This window comes from Cryptomeria japonica, chromosome 8 (genome assembly GCF_030272615.1).
Source record: "Cryptomeria japonica chromosome 8, Sugi_1.0, whole genome shotgun sequence".
Classification (NCBI taxonomy): domain Eukaryota; kingdom Viridiplantae; phylum Streptophyta; class Pinopsida; order Cupressales; family Cupressaceae; genus Cryptomeria; species Cryptomeria japonica.
This window is the reverse complement of record NC_081412.1, coordinates 666,009,045-666,026,420: the sequence shown is the minus strand read 5'-3', so window position 1 is coordinate 666,026,420 and position 17,376 is coordinate 666,009,045. Positions and strand designations below refer to the sequence as shown.

The 17,376-nt window shown below is 39.7% G+C and overlaps 1 protein-coding gene across 3 annotated transcripts in view; it reads right to left on the bottom strand.

The window, feature by feature from the left end:
• Positions 1 to 17,376, bottom strand: part of LOC131050084 (dihydrofolate synthetase) — a 106,917-nt gene that overhangs the window by 65,933 nt on the left and 23,608 nt on the right. The gene's annotated exons all lie outside the window — the stretch shown is intronic.

The window sequence follows — 17,376 nt, the reverse complement described above, 5'->3', positions numbered from 1 at the left end:
ATTACAAAACCTACAAACAAATACAAGAAAGGTACTCATGGAAAGGCCTCAAGAAAGATGTCTTGAAATATGCCCAAGAATGTATAACTTGTCAAAAGAACAAGACTGAACAAAATCATCCAGCGGGTCTCCTACAACCATTACCTATTCCTAACCAAAAGTGGGAAAGTATTTCAATGGACTTTATCACTAGATTACCCAAAGTCCAAGGCAAAGACTGCATCTATATTGTAGTAGACCGTTTAACCAAATATGGTCATTTCTTTGCAATATCCACCGAATATAGAGCACTACAAGTGGTAAGAGGTATTTTTCAAGGAAATATTTTGATTGCATGGTCTACCTAAGAACATCATTAGTGATCGAGATAGTTGCTTCCTTAGCCAAATCTGGCAAGAATTGTTTTGACTAGCAGGAACGGATCTCACTCCAATCACAAGTTACTACCCCTAGATTGATGGGCAAACAAAGATAGTTAATAAATGGTTGGAAGGGTACTTAAAGAACTATGTCACAAACCAGCAAAATGCATGGATTAAATGGTTGCATTTGGGGGAGTATTGTTACAACACTACCCACCATATGTCCATTGGTATGAGCCCATTCAGGGCACTATACGGATATGATGCTACTTCCTTTGGAAGTTTAATCATCCCAGACAACAGGGTACCGGGAGCCCAGGATTTCATACAACAAAGTATGGATATTATAAATTCTCTTAAAGACAATTTACACCATGCTCAAAACCAACAAAAGATTTATGCTGATCAGAATCAGATAGAAAGAACATTTGAGGTGGGAGATCTGGTTTTCTTGAGACTTCAGCCATACAAATAGTCCTCAATCAAGGTAAGTGGAGCAAAAAAGCTTAAACCCCGTTTTTATAGGCCCTACAAGTACATTGGTATGGATTAAATGGTTGCATTTGGGGGAGTATTGTTACAACACTACCCACCATATGTCCATTGGTATGAGCCCATTCAGGGCACTATATGGATATGATGCTACTTCCTTTGGAAGTTTAATCATCCCAGACAACAGGGTACCGGGAGCCCAGGATTTCATACAACAAAGTATGGATATTATAAATTCTCTTAAAGACAATTTACACCATGCTCAAAACCAACAAAAGATTTATGCTGATCAGAATCAGATAGAAAGAACATTTGAGGTGGGAGATCTGGTTTTCTTGAGACTTCAGCCATACAAATAGTCCTCAATCAAGGTAAGTGGAGCAAAAAAGCTTAAACCCCATTTTTATAGGCCCTACAAGTACACAGTCCTGAGAAGGATAGGTGAAGTGGCTTATGAAATTGAATAAACAGAAAATAGCAGAATTCACAATATCTTCCATGTATCCAAACTGAAAGCAGTTCTTGGACGGCACATCACTCCCTATTTAGCGTTACCTCCCCTCGATGATGAAGGTAATTTAATCTTAGAACCTGAATCTATCCTAAATATGCAAGAAAGAAGGTTGAGGAATGAAACTATTTCAGAATTCCTGGTTAAATGGAAAGGGTTACCAGAAGAAGATGCTACATGGGAAGGAGAGGAAATTTTTAACCATCCCAACCTTAAGTTGCTTGAGGACAAGCAAACTTAGGACGGGTGGGCTGTCATGAGCCATACCTGAACCTTGTATTTGATTTTATTATAATATAATATATGTATATCTTGCTCTAATAATATGATAAATTAATAATTCATTAATTGACTTGTTAGAATTAATACATTATTATATCTCAGTAAACTTATCTAATAAGATCATCGATTTGTTTTCAATATGTATTACATAACATTATTATTACCAATCCACATAAATAAGATGGACGGATTAGTTAACACACAATGGCTGCTCATGAATAAGGATCACCTCCATTGGGAATCACACGTCCCTTTGGGAAGTCATCACTCTTTTATTTGACTCTTCACCCACCTTAAATAGGGTTGGGGGTTCACAAGGTTGGATTACCAGACAGAAGGAAAAATAAACAGAATACATCATTTATGAAAGAGAGATTTCAGCCAATTGCATCGGCATCAATAGCACAGAGAAATAGTCAAATCAGGAATAAAGGGTCTGCATTCAGGGTATCGAAAGTCAACACTGAACAGTGAGACGCAATTAATCCAGCCCTGCAGAAATTACTACAGAAAGGATAAGGTATGTATCAGACTTTAATGGCAGAGGTTTAACAGACACATATCTGATTAATTCCACTGATCATATTTGCTAAATAACATAATATTTTGATGTAAGTTCGCAGCATCATAAACTCAGAAATAAATAATATTTGGTTTGGTATCACCATTAGATCCGCATATGTATGAATTAGTCTCATATAACTAAGTATTTAATACCAATTGCCAATAAATATCAGACTGAAGCTGTTTGCAAATACAGTAGCATTGTTTATTTATTTTCATTCCATATGAAATGTATGCAATCCGTTACTGCATCTTGTGGGGAGAAAGATAGAGGTACAATACAGTGGTGACGAGGGGCTCACCAGTGGTCATAAGGACCTTGGGAGTCAAGGAACCAGATTGCACTCTCTATGCCAAACTCACAAGGTGAAGTGTGTATAGGTAATGGACTTGAAGGGCAAGCAACATGGGCTGCCGAGTCTAGCAAGGAGGTGAGAAGCAACCATTCCTTGGGCTTGGTAGACAACGGACCCGTGCAAACCCTCTCATGTCTCATCTACCAACTTATGTCTACTTGCGTTAAAATGGATTAGGACTGATGTTGATTGAACATGTATGTAGGTGTTTGCCTATCCTTTTTGGTTGCAGGTTATCCTTACAAGAACCACCCATCTCACATAAGGTAAGTCTCAAATCTTAATTTATGTACTTTAGAAATTTTTTATTATAATCATATTGTAGCATTGAGATAATAACTGGATTCGTAGACACATTAAGTAGGAACTATTATTAAAAGTACAGTATAGTAATCGTCTCCTAGTTAAATGAAGTCATATATCATGTATGTATTAATATAAACATTAATTATTGTTAAACAGGTCTATATCTAGTAGGGGACATTACATATTTCTATGTTCTCGTAGTTACATTTTCGTTTACAATGTATGTTAAGTAGCATAATCTTACTAAACTAAAAATTTGGCACCATTGCCAATATGAATCTGGAAAATATAATTCACAGATAGGCAGTATGGCAATGTAATGAGCTGACCGATAGAAGAACTTGAAGTAATTGAAACTAAAGAGAAAGAGTACACAACAAAAGACGAATTGAAGCAAGACTTGGTGTGCTTGTGGTAAGTATCCGTCAACTCATACGTTTGAAGAGAGGCTCTCCAGCAAGGTTCCTGGGAGCACCATCCAAGATAACCCGAAAGTGAACGACGAAGTTGACCATCTTCTCCAAAAACTAATCCCATGCAATTGACGGTGAACATCAGTGAGCGGCCAGCCATCGTGGATATGGAGATCATGGGAAGGAAACTTACGAACACAATCATGGGTAGGGGATCAAGAGTGAGCATACTATGAGAGGAGACAAGGAAGTGTCTTGGAAGGCCAACTTTGTGGCCACCGACATTCCATTTAATAGGTGTCAATCAGCACAGCATCTCTAGGTACGATGATGGCACAAACAGTGACGATTGGCATGCAACAATTTCTATTGAACTATTTTGTCACAAAAGAAGGCATACAATGCGTTGATCGACAAAGGATGGTTGGTGGCTGCCAAAGCAGATCATAACTAGAAGAGGAACACATTGTCCATTGAGAGCAATGGATGGAAGTTTGTAATTGATTTAAGTAATGATGGCACAAACAGTGACAATTGGCATGCAACAATTTCTGTTGAACTATTTTGTCACAAAAGATGGCGTACAGCGCATTGCTCAACAAAGGATGGTCAGTGGCAGCCAAAGCAGATCATAACTAGAAGAGGAACACATTGTCCATTGAGAGCAATGGAAGGAAGTTTGTAATTGATCTCAAGAACCAAGCAGTCAGTGAAGAGTTGGCATCCTTCGCTTCAAAATCAAAAGGGGGAGAACAAGAGACGGACGAAGGGAGAATATAACCGAACAATAGACTGCTTGATCTTGAGAACTGTTTTGAGACAAGTTCTCTCAAAGGCCTATTCACTGGCAGATGGAGGACTACAAAGTATTCCACCTTGAGTGCAACATGTTGCAAGTCATAGAGCTGGACGAGGAAGAGAACAAAGCATCAACAAGTGAGACATTTCCACCCAAGCACACAGAATATAAAGAGGGAATTGCAAAATTCGATGACATGTCGGCTCACAATTTTCAATGAGACATGAAATAAAATACGAAGGGCCAAAGATGATGAATGTAAACTTGGGTGACAAAGATAATCCAAAAAAAAATTCTCACTAGCAATGACTGGAACCCAATACTGAAGGCAGCTGCATTTAATTTCTTCATGCAGTATGGAGACTTGAAAGGCATACCACAAAAAGTTGTGCATACACAGAATTCCCCTTATACTGGAGCACAATCAGTGAGGAAGAGGTCGTACAAGATGAACAAAAATTATCCTGCCAAGTTGCAAGAAGAGATAAAGAAAATTTTGGAGGCAGGCATAATCTTTAAGATGGAGACAAGTGAATGGACCTCATAAAGAAAATACTGGAGCACAATCAGTGAGGAAGAGGTCGTACAAGATGAACAAAAATTATCCTGCCAAGTTGCAAGAAGAGATAAAGAAAATTTTGGAGGCAGGCATAATCTTTAAGATGGAGACAAGTGAATGGACCTCACCAAATGTAATTTCCCTAAAGGAGGCAAATTTCCTTGAAGGAGGCAAATCAAATCAAAATATGTGTACTTCAGGTGTTTGAATGTCATAACTACCAAGGACTCATTCCTGAACCTGTTCATCAACACTATCCTAGAAGAATTTGTTGGCCATGAGATGTACTCGTTTATGGATGGATTTTCCAAGTACAACTAGATAAGTATTGTTGAAGAGGACGAAATAAAGACTACCTTTATAGTGGAGGATGGAGTATACGCGTAAAACTGGATGCCATTTGGCTTATGCAACGCCCCAGCAACACTCCAACAAATCATTCTACATATCTTTGAGAAGATGTTTGTGGGGAATTTCAAAGCCTTCTTGGATGATTGGTCAATATATAATGACTAGGACATTCACTTGAAAGCACTCAAAGAATGCATGGAGAGGTGTAGGAGAGCACAGTTGGCGTTGAACCCAAAGAAGTGCAGGTTCATGGTACCCCAAGGCAAGACTCAAGACCAATCCAAACAAGGTAAAGGTCATCATGCAAATAGAGGCATCCAAGAATGTCACGGGGGTGGTTGTCGAGTATTGGCAGTTTAGTGCACTTCTTTTATTGGGTGGGGGGGTTCAAGAAGGGCGGCCGTATTCTAGCTTATGGCAGCCCCCCAGCTTCCAAACCTAGAATAGTAGGGGGCCCATTCAAACATCCTTCTTCTCTTGGGCCCTACTCCTAGGAGGTGGTGCACTCCCCATGTTACGTATAGAATCTGGTGTGTTGTTAATTAAGGTGATCTTCATTCTCCAAACAACTTATAGTAGTGGGGTGTTCATAGGGAGGATATTGAAGTGCCCCTCACTATAACTAGAGCTAGGGCTATAAGTGTAGCTCAGGTGGGGGTAGGGGCCCAATAGCTTTCAAATGATATTCTTCCAAACAAGGTAAAGGTCATTGGGCAAATGGAGGCATCTGAGAATGTCACAAGGGTAAAATCCTTCCTTTGGCACATCAGCTTCTATAGAAGATTCATCAAAAGCTTCGCCTAGATTTCTTATCTGCTAGATATGCTAACAAGGAAGGGACAACCACTCACATGGGCGAATGAGCAAGAAAAGACTTTCGATGAACTCAAGACAAGATTGGTCAACGCAGCTATCTTGAAATACCCGGACTAGAACAAGGAGTTCCATGTGCACATAGATGCCTCAAATTATGCCATTGGACCTACACTTGCACAAGTGGGATTACAAGGGCTGAATCATTCGGCATTATTCACCAATCAGTTGCTCTCAAAGGCAAAGAGGAACTATAGTCTCCTAAAAGAGAGGCATTGGAAATGGTGCACTCTTTGCAGAAGTTCCATCATTATTTGTTAGTGAAACCAAGCCCTCATGTACCTAGTGAACAAGCCAATCATTCAAGGAGAGGTAAGCAAATGGTTGCTCTTGCTACAAGAGTTTACATTCACAATCATTGTACGGCCAAGAAAAAGGCACGTCATTGCTGACCAGTTGTCAAGAATCACATCGAGAGAGCCACCTGTTAGTATGAACGATGACTTTCCAGATGCTCATTTATTCCAATTTGTAGCACTATCACCATAGTATGAAAGCATCAAAAAGTACCTATCCACCTCTAATTTCTTGAGAGAGATGCCACCAATCGAGAGGAGGAAACTGGCAAGTGGGGCCTACTGTACAATGTACAAAGTGATGATGGGGCACACACTATTCCAGCTCATGTACAAGCTAGAAGCAGTGGTTCCCACCGAGTATTTGGTTCCTAGCATGAGAATTGCTATCAAGAACCATCTTGGTGACACCAAGAGCCTAAAGGAATGCCTCTTCACCCTAAACAAGTTAGACAAACGAAGGGTGATGGCACAATGGGCTACCAAAACCATGCAGCGGCAATGGAAGTTCTAGCACAACAAACATCTTCATAAAAAGAACTTCCATCCAAGGCAATTAGTTTTGAAATATAACGGTTGTAACAAGATTAATCCTAGAAAGTTTATATATAAATGCATGGCACCTTATAAAATCAAGGAGGTCGGCAAGAATGGAGCAATCAAGCTAGCAACTTTGGACGATACACCCATACGAGACACCATCAAGAAATCAAAGCTCAAAGTTTACCAAGAGAGAAGAAGATCTATCATGAAAATCAATATGTTTGGATATGCAACCAAAGGAGAATGGACAATATGAAGGGGAGGCATTAGAGGAAGACCCAATGATAATAGAACATTGGTTTGTGCCAAAAGATGACTGAGACATAGGAGACAAGAAACTAGTAGAGGAGAGGCAAGTAAGGAAGCATGTCAAGGGCATTGTTGTGCCATGAATTCACAAACATCTCACAAATGCTTTTTTTGGCATACCCACGTTATGAAGAAGAATGTATGGCTACTCGAGGCTGAACGCACCTTATGAAGGTGCGCGCTACAGGATATCTGGTATACGATGTAGATGAAGAAGCCAAGAAAAGGAGGAAGAAGGATCAAGCCACACAAGATGCAGAATCTAAGGACAACCAAAAGAAGAGATCGATCTTGATAACTATTGGGAAAAGTATAGACCTTGTTTAAAAGCAATCATAAAGGCAAACGACTGGTTCATTAGTGAGCAAGATAAATATAATGAAGACATCATCAACCACTGTCACGAAAATAACATAGAACGTTTGCCACTACCAACATCAAACTCACTTTGGCAGGTCATACCAAATACAGCAAGGCAACCAGCGATTAATGGCGAAGAGGCAACATGGTACCAATAGTACAAGGGGCGATATGTCAATGGAAGCTACAAAGGTATGGGACCCGCTCCTCTACTTGCTAAAAAACTTTGATTTGGAATATGTGAGCACTTGTTGCAAAGATAATTGTTATAAGAGGCCACTCTACACTTGTTGGTGGAGGTACACCTCTAAGGTGAAAGTTAGACCATCATATGGGTTTAGGGGAACAAAGAGTATGATCAATGATGAAGACAGTGAAAAGAACAAGAAGCAAAAAATAAAAGAAAAGGAAAAAAGAGGAATTTTGCAAAAATTAAAAATTGAGGAATGGAAGGGAAGAAAAAAATTCTAGTGTGATAAGATTGAAAAAATCGAAATTTAAGAAAATGAAAATTGGCAAATGATGGAAAAAGAAAATTTTCATTTAAAAAAATGAAAATGCCAAAAATAAAGACTATTAGTGTGGTTGGAAAAATTATTATTGAAGTGTCAAGAAAAGCAAATATTAAAAGGGCTAAGGTAAAGTGTAAAGGGAAAAAAATGGGAAAATTAAAGTGGAATATTAAAAAAAACTAAATAAGTGAAGGTACTCTCTCTGCTTTATATTCCACACTCTCGGCCGCATTGTCATTTTTATTTTTGGAAATACTATGTCTTTTATGTGTGGCAAAAGCATTATAATTCATCCTTGGCAAGAAGGGTTCAATAACATTTGGCGAAGCTTCACATTGTACGACCCATTCAACAATATTAGTACGGCATTTAAAGACTTTGGCAAGTTCATCCTCAAGAAGTATGGCACATTGCATGACATCTCCATTAAAGAAATTTTACTGTATGGCATTTCCAAGCCCTCACCATACGACAACTCCCTACCCCTCTGTTGACGTGTTTTTTATGCACATGCGAACACAGAATAAAATACCCAAGGGTAATGCTGAAGATGTCGCGAAAAGGATCAATCGGGATGACTTCAAGGTTCTTTGTTGTAGGATCTCTACGTGTGGATAAGCTCTCTGTGGTATAATGTGATTTGCTGGAATCACAAGGGGACTTACACTCAATGACCTGAACGTCTGATTTGCTGGAATCACAAGTCCTACTAACTAACTGGAAGACAAATAAATGGCAAAAGATACAAGGTTCAGGGAGTCTACTCTACTACCTAGAATGCGAGAAGATGGATGAATGACTAGGTGGATTCCTACTGGGCTGGGTCTCACCATCAGGCTGAACAATTCAACACCAACTCAGTGCGATCTTCTAAGGGATGCTTCCAATATGTTTAAATCGTACACCATCTGACAATGATCACCATTCAAGAAAATGCATGAAACAATAGACGTGTAATGACTTATGATTAAGCTCATTTCATTCCAATTGACCACGCAAGGCGCACTTACCATCAACAAGAGGCTAGTGGTATGGATTAAACGGATTCCACACAAGTGCATTCAACAATTTCCTTCATTCGATCTAATCATCTACCATCTAGAATTGAAGATTCAACAAGAAACCATGCATATTGCAAGAAACGACACACTTCACCATTACTTCAATGAAAATGGGGTTTGTTTACAATCAATGGCAACAATTTCTTGCCTTGTCCTCCTATTCTACTCAAATTGCTATTCTATCAGCTAACTATTCACCTTCTAACTACTCTCTATCTATCTTCTATCCTATCTAACTGCCTTTACAAAATGAAGAGTCGGGGCTTATATAGTGCCCTTAATACAATTCAATGGCTAAGATCAATTTGAGATCAATGGCCAAGATTCAACAATGAAAACCCTAATTAGGGTTTGTTACAACCATTACATAACATTTAATGCTTGACCAATGATAAAATTACATTTTAAGGACACGTGTCTTCTCTGGAAAATTCGACCAATAGATCGCTGGGGTAGGTACATAGAAGTTTGTGCCACCTCCCATGAGTTAGGTACATTGAATCTAGACATGCTGAGGTGGACCAATCCGACTGGAGGAGTGATGACTGGGATGCCAACTCGTCTGACACTTGGTTGATGCCAATTTGATGTGCTGAGAAGCTAACTTTAATTAACTCTTCTGAAACTATCTACTTCTTCAACGAATCCTTGTTCTGACTTCTTGTGTCTTTGATGTGCAGGATGATTGATGTACCTCGCCTTGGAATGTTGGATTGGAAGAAGTCATTCCTGATGATGCTTGACCGAAGAAGGCCGTCCTTGTCAATGCTAGACTGGAGGAGATCATCTTTGTCCTAGACCGGATCTTCTTTGATGAGAACCTGCCGACTTGTAGATCCTCCGGGCTTTGGAGTCGCCATCTTGATACCTACACAACATTTCAAAATTAGTAATATATCTTTAAGTCTAGAAATTAAACTTAAAAGGAAGATTTAAGATTTTAATTAGGAAACTTCATGATAGATCTTGAGTTATCATTTCCTAATTAACCATGTAATACTTAGATTTTTCCAAAACAAATGTCCAAAAATCAAACCTTAAACAAGGGTGTCAAGATGATTTTGCCATACCTCCTCTTGAGTATAAACTCTAAGAAATGATGAAAAAATAGATGAATTTCGCTAGGCAAAGTGTAGATTAAAGCCTTCTCTTGAACGAATTGCGCCTCCTTTAGCCTTCAAAAGAATCAACTCCACTTCCTTCTAGCCTCCAACACTTGAAAGAAAATCGCTCCAAGCAAACCAGATTTCGCACCTTCAATTAGCTTTCCAAATTCGCACTTGAAGCAATGATTGAATGATTTGAATTGTAAAAAAACACCTCCAATATATAGAGCGCTCACCCCTTTGCTCCCTCTAGGCCGACTTGGCAAAAAGAGGTTAAAAAATAAATAAAATTCCAAAAAAGGGGGGCTGACTTGGCAAAATAAATGAAAATAAGGCCTTGAGCGCTTTATATTTAATTTTAATTTAATAAAGATTAATTTTAAATGCCTCCAAGATAGAAGTTCGATTTTTTAAGGCTTAAAATTAATTTATTAAATGCCAAAATGTCTTTTATTTAATGCCAATTCAATTTTAATTTTCCAAATGCTTCTTAATTTAGCAATTTTGGCGATCAAATGCAATTTGGAAAATATTAATTTTTAAAACAAGGCTTAATGAGATTTCATGAGGATTTTGCCCTGGACCCTCTCTAAGGGTCAGGAGCGATTTTTGAATTTTAGCCTTGAATATTTCACATTTTGACGTGAAAATCTCCTGGAGGGGAAATCGATATCCAATTGATGCATTGCACTTCAAATTTGACATTTTTCATGAGGAAAATAGGTGGAATTGTCAATTTCGCCCTGGACCTTCACTGAGGGTCAGGAGCGATTTTTCATTTTTTGCTCAAATTTAGCACTTTTCCACCTCCAAAATCTCTTCAAGACATTTCAACTAGGTCCTTTCACTGAATTGCAAACTTAGCTCAATCCAATTTTGGAGAAAAGGTGTGATTTTGAAGTTTCTCGCTGTGGGCCCTCTCTGAGGGTCAGGAGCGATTTTTGCAATTTAGGCTTGATTCTTCATCATTTTTCATTAAAACTTCATTCATCATTTGGCAATGCCTTCCCTTAATCCACTCCAACCAAATTCGCTTTGTTGTTGCAAGGTAAAATGAGGATTTTCAACAATATCGCTATGGGCCCTCTCTGAGGGTCCGGAGCGATTTTTCGCTGTGGGCCTTCACTGAGGGTCAGGAGCGACTTTTCATTTTCTGACCAACATCATCAAGTTTCGAAGGCAAAATAATATTCATCCTGTTCTTGGAGGTCTTTTCTCCTTGTCCTAACCTTGCCTTAGCACCATTTTGAAGAAAACATGCCTTTTTTGAAAATCTTGTTGTGGGCCTTCAGTGAGGGTCAGGAGCGACTTTTGGGTTTTAGGCAAATTCCTTTATCTTTTAATCTTCAAATCACCTCCAAGGCATAACACATCACGTTCTCCTCTTGTTCAAGCAATATTTTATCTCAATTCTTCAAACCAAGGAGAGAAAATTGGAAAATCGCTATGGGTCCTCTCTGAGGGTCTGTAGCGATTTTTGTAATTGCCTTCAAAATTTTGATTCTCAACGATTTCTTTTCACTTCAAGGCTTTTCAAACATCGTTTCAAACCCATGCCTAACCTTAGCTTTCCTCAAACTTGGATGAAAAAATCCCATTTTAGGTTTCTCGCTATGGGCCCTCTCTGAGGGTCCGGAGCGATTTTTCGCTGTGGGCCTTCAGTGAGGGTCAGGAGCGATTTTTTCATTTTGGGTTGATTTCTTCTTGTGTTGATCGTCCAAATTATATTCAACGGATAGAACATGATTTCCTTCATCCCTTCCAATCATAAAATCACTTTGATCTTGCAAGAATAATGCATATTTGAAAATCTCGCTATGGACCCTCTCTGAGGGTCAGGAGCGACTTTTGCTACCTGGACCAAAATGTTTCACTTTTCATCTAAAAATCACTTTGCCAAGGGAGATGTCATCTTGTTCTTTGCTATGAATAAAAATTCATGTCCAAGAAAGGTCCAAAAATGTGCACACAAAGAAAATCGCTGTGGGCCCTCTCTGAGGGTCAGGAGCGATTTTACCTTTCCTGGGCAAAACTCCTTCAATTTATCATCTTTGATCAAGTCTGGATACCTCATTATGTTCATTCTATCCTTCACCATACCTTTGACATCTTAAGTCGACAAAATAAGGCTAGCAATGACCCTTATAAGATTTCTCACTGTGGGCCCTCTCTGAGGGTCAAGAGCGATTTTTCTATTTTCAACAAGGTCCTTCATCATTTCTAGCCAAAACTTCTTCAGGTGGGTGGAGAAAGTCATTCATTTCGCTTTCATGATCAAAACTTGGTCTCTTTTCATTGCAAAACGAAGGAAATCAAAATCTCGCTGTGGACCCTCTCTGAGGGTCAGGAGCGATTTTTCGCTGTGGGCCCTCTCTGAGGGTCAGGAGCAAAATTTGACTTTTTGAACTCTCTATCAGGATAATTTTATGGAATATAACATTTAAGTATAAGAAAGAAGAAAGACTCTTATACTTTAAGTTATATTCCATATATACTTTCAGGATGTTTGAGAGTGGTTTCAGACCTCCAGGAGTTATATTGCAAAATCTAGTTTTTGGAGGTTTTTCAGTTTTCAGACTTAGTCAAATTTCAGAATCAGGACATTTCCAAACTTAGCCAAATTTCAGAATCAGGACATTTCCAGACTTAGCCAAATTTCAGGATCAGGACTTTCAGACTTAGCCAAATTTCAGGATCAGGACATCACTCAAGCAGGACCTGCTATCCAGGTGATCCCCTTGGCGACACTCAAAATGCAAAGGCTAACTGACAAAACCCTAAAAGACCTAGAAAACAAACCCTAAAAAGCAAAAAGCAGGGGTCCCCATTTGCAATGGGGCGATGTGTGAAATGGTCACAACACCCTCCCATACGATTAATACTGTCATATGGCACCTAGTGGTTGCTACTCTCATACAATGGTTCTTTAGAACGTAGGGTCTACGCACTTTATCATACAACATTCACAGTCGATTCCTACTGCACCATATGTCGTACAACATTCACAAATAGTTCCAACTGCATCGTACGCCATATGGCCTCCATGCAATTCTGATTTTTCCGTACGACCTGAAGTAGTATACCTAGTACGCTTTGTAATTTCACTAGCACAAAAACCAATAATAAAGCACTCGGATAATAGGAGTGTACAGCCAACCCACTGGTGGATTGTTTGGCAAATTCACCTTTAGCAAAGCAGTTATTATAACGAATTGAGAAAGTATTATAAAGTGCATGCATTCATAAGGGGCCATTTATTGAGAGCACAAGTCTCAGCGATGGCAAGCATTCATAAGGGGCCATTTATTGAGAGCACAAGTCTCGGTGATGGCAAGCAGTAGCAAGGGGAAGAGAAACTCTCAACCCCACATTACAGGATGAAAGCCTAGAGGTGATGACACCATTACAGCCGATTCCCTCACTTGGGAAAACTTCACGGGGAGTGAGTCCAAGAGTTGGTGGCAGAATGCAAATGATAGCCATCCATTGAAGCTTGTATTCCACCATGCACAAGTGGATAAAGCTATCCAACTCTCATTCTTCAATTCAAAGGAGTTTGAGCCATACCTGCATGCCAGGTTAGTGCAATATAATAGGGTAAGGTAAGAATCCACCATCAATTACAGAGGTTGCCAAGTCACTATTTCATCCAAGCCCTCCAACTTTACTAGAGTGTTTGGCATACCCTCCATGGGGAGATACGTGGGGAAACCCACAAAGGTCAGCCCATAGCACAAAGAGGAGCGAGTGTCTGAAAAGGACCCAATGCAGGAGGAGCATGATGGCATCTGGGGCTCAAGGGGGAACAGAGGACTCAAAAAAAAAATTCTTGCTACAACAAAGTGGAAGTGTTTACTCGACCTCCTCAAGTGCAAACCGATGGGTGCTAGCCATGCCTTTGATCTTGCCTTCTGGATGATAGACTTCATGACCCAACTTACTAGTGTGGATAATGTTTATAACTGGGCGAGACAGCTATCCAAGAGAATCCATCAATTTGTTTGTTTAGGGCACAAAACCTTATATATGACCCAACACACCATTAGGTTATTTCTAGATGCTATCCATACAAAGGTACCTTCGAACAAATGGGGGAGATTACAACCAGTTGACCAATTGGATCTAGGGTGGCCAACCATATTCTATTGAGCTGATTTGGGAGTTACGAGGTGGGAGGCACTTGATACTCTTGATGGCTTCCATAAGTGTTATAGGCTATTCCAATATCATCATCTACTGACGATGCCACTGCCTAGGCTTACTCAATACCAATACGACCAACACCTGTAGCAAAGACTGCCATCGTGAGTATCATACTCTCACCGACCACACTCTCGCCGACCATACTCTCATCCACCACACTCTTGCTAATGAAAAAGTAGTTCCAATCGTGGCACAACAATCATTGTCACCAAAGTGGCACCAATTGCCACACCCTTGGCAGTTGTCGTCAAAGCGACACCACCAAATTTTGACGAGGGGAGTTGGGGCAACGGGGATTGACAATTGGCTAAACAAGTTCAAAGTGTCACCTATCGTTCCACCACCACCACCACCAAGTCTCTTGGACAAGATCTTGGAATCCCTGGCAATTGAAGTATGGGAAGCAAAGCAATTGGCAGTTGAAGCAAGGGAAGTAGAAGAGCTGGCACTTGAAGGGTGAGTAGGGCACTTGGCAATTGAAGCAAGGGAGTAGAACAATAGGCACTTGTAGGGGAAGTAAAGCATGGTATGCCAACAAGAGAGGCAATCCCCACAATAGAGCCATTGGCTGAGACCATGGCTAATCAACCAAGGGAGCCCCAAGAGTGGGTTAAAAAGGGTGCTACTACTTCTTAACCTGAAAAAGCTAACACTCCAAAAGGTGAGGATTTGGATGGCTCATCCAATGATAATGAGACTCAGGCAATGCATATAGAGATTTCTAGACCAGACCCCCATGACGTACTTGGCATGTGGTGCAGGAGCACCTGATGGACTTTATGCCTCCATGAGGCAATTTTGCAAATTTTGCTTTCCTATTGTGTTTTGATAATGTAATAAGGTCTTTTAGACCATTTTGAACTTATTTGTATTGAGTTTGAGTCTTAAGAGGTCATTTGTGGGCTATACAGCAAATATTGTAAAAAGTTGTCATGTTTATCAAATATTGTCATGCAACTTTACATTTTTGGTTGTATGTGGAAGGTGAAGGGTCAAATTTAAAAGTTAGTTGTAATTGATGATTTTTGGTTGGAAAAGGCATAAATATGGCCTCCAACTCGAATTCTATGGTTGTTGAAGGTTAGAGAAGGTTGGAGATAAAATACAAAGAAGAAACCCTTATTTTTGTGCAATATTTCTGAATTTTTCTCATGTTGCAGAATGTTCTCTTGGCTTGTATGAATTGTATATTTCATGTAATGATCTTAAACTGGTTGGAGAAGTTATTTATGTGAATCTACTTCCATTTGAAATTGGTCTCATCAATTTTCATTGGGATTTGTAAAAGTTATCATTTTTGGTACAAGTTGTTCCAAATGACCGATTTTTCTGTAATAGTCTGGAAGAAACGTATGGTATAATAACGGTCTGAAACCAAAGGGAAAAGGTGGAAAAATGAGTCTAGTTTCATTTCTTTTTTATCTGATCCAATTTTATTAAGTTTTGAATGAGTTATGACATTTTTGGTGAGAGCAGGTCTATGATAAAACTAGGGTTTCCAGCAAGCATTAAGAAAACTATATCTTTGTATTGCATCATCCCAAAGGGCTCAAACTTGGTGAGAGTCTTCTTTACATTGCTGCACAAGGCTCCTACAAAGGAATTTGGGTTATTTGATCATTTGGGAAAGATATGGATGTTTTTGTGTCTTTTCATAGTAAATATTGTCATGAGGGTTTAACAAAATAATACATTGTTGAGTTGTTTGATGTAATGATGAATTGTATGCCATCAAAATCCATAGTGAGAGGCCATGATCAGGCCAATATTGTATTTCCTTGCTGAATTTTAGATGACATGTGTGAGATAGACCAAAGAAGCAATGTATCCAAGTGGTGTAATTGGAATGCACCTTGAATTTATTTAAGTGTATCTTGTATGCTGATTGATGTTACTCCCACCTCTGCATCAGCATGGTATGGAGATACTTGGCAAAGTTGGAGGACATAGCCTTGATCACGCATTAAGTTGTAGATCTATCTCACTAGTTGGATATTGGTCTTGCTCCCTTAGTGGTCATTGAGGCTGAAAAGATTATTACATTCATGCAAGTGGATTACACGAGGGGGTTTTTTCAATGTTTCGTATCTCAAGGATGGCCCACTATGGAGACACCTTCCATGATGGCAACATGGCACCCACCAAGGTGTGCAGGCATGGGAGGTGCTCATTGCACTTCACAACATGGAGGCATGCTTCAGGGACGTCTTCTACAAAATGCCAAGGGTGACGACTTCTCTCGAGGAAGCTAGTGTGGCTAGGGAGACTACACTCCAATAGGAAGAGGGTACTAGGAGTGAGTTGTCAACCCGTATTAGCAAATTCCAAGAATAGCTCGCCCGGTGGACCTAGCTCAACATTACAGAACGTGAGCATCGCATAGCTCCAAAAGCCACCTTGGTCGAACAAGAGGCTCAATTGATTGAGCAGAAGAGTAGACTGGAGCAGCAGAAGGTAGAATTGGCAGAGAGAAATAGCTAGTTGGTAACACAGGGAAGGCAATTGGCTGAGGAGTAATAGCATCAGGTCGCAACCCAGGAGTTGGAGCAAACAAAGAGTGACCTGATGGAGGTAGTCCACACGGTTAAGGAGTCAAGGGAATGCAAACTCATGGCTGAGCGCGACTTAAGGATTTGCACAGAGCAGGTGTAGCGCCTTCGCCAGTAGCTCTCCACTTTAGAAGCCACCTTGATCCCAGAGTCCTCCACTTGTCCAAGGATGTCCTCTCATCCTCCTTCTCAATAGCTTTGTTGTAAGTAGCCCCATTTTTGCTTCAATCATCTGGAAGACAACTTTCTTTTTGGGAGGCTAATGTAGTTGACAGAATGTGCCAAGTTTTGTTTACAAATAAATATTAGCTAGCTGAAGGTATAAAATGTGTAGAAGTTAGTTGGCTGTTTACTAAAGAAATCTATGTCATGTAATTGTGTTTATTGTTCCCAACGAGTAGTTGTCACTTGACCGTTCCTAATGGTTGGCAATATTAACCAACCACAGACTATGATATATGTACTCATTGTGTGTGTGTCAGGGACCTGTTATCATTGACATGTACACATTGCATATTGGAATAAATGCTCTATCCTTCTGAAGTTATATCGTACTTGGTATTTCTATG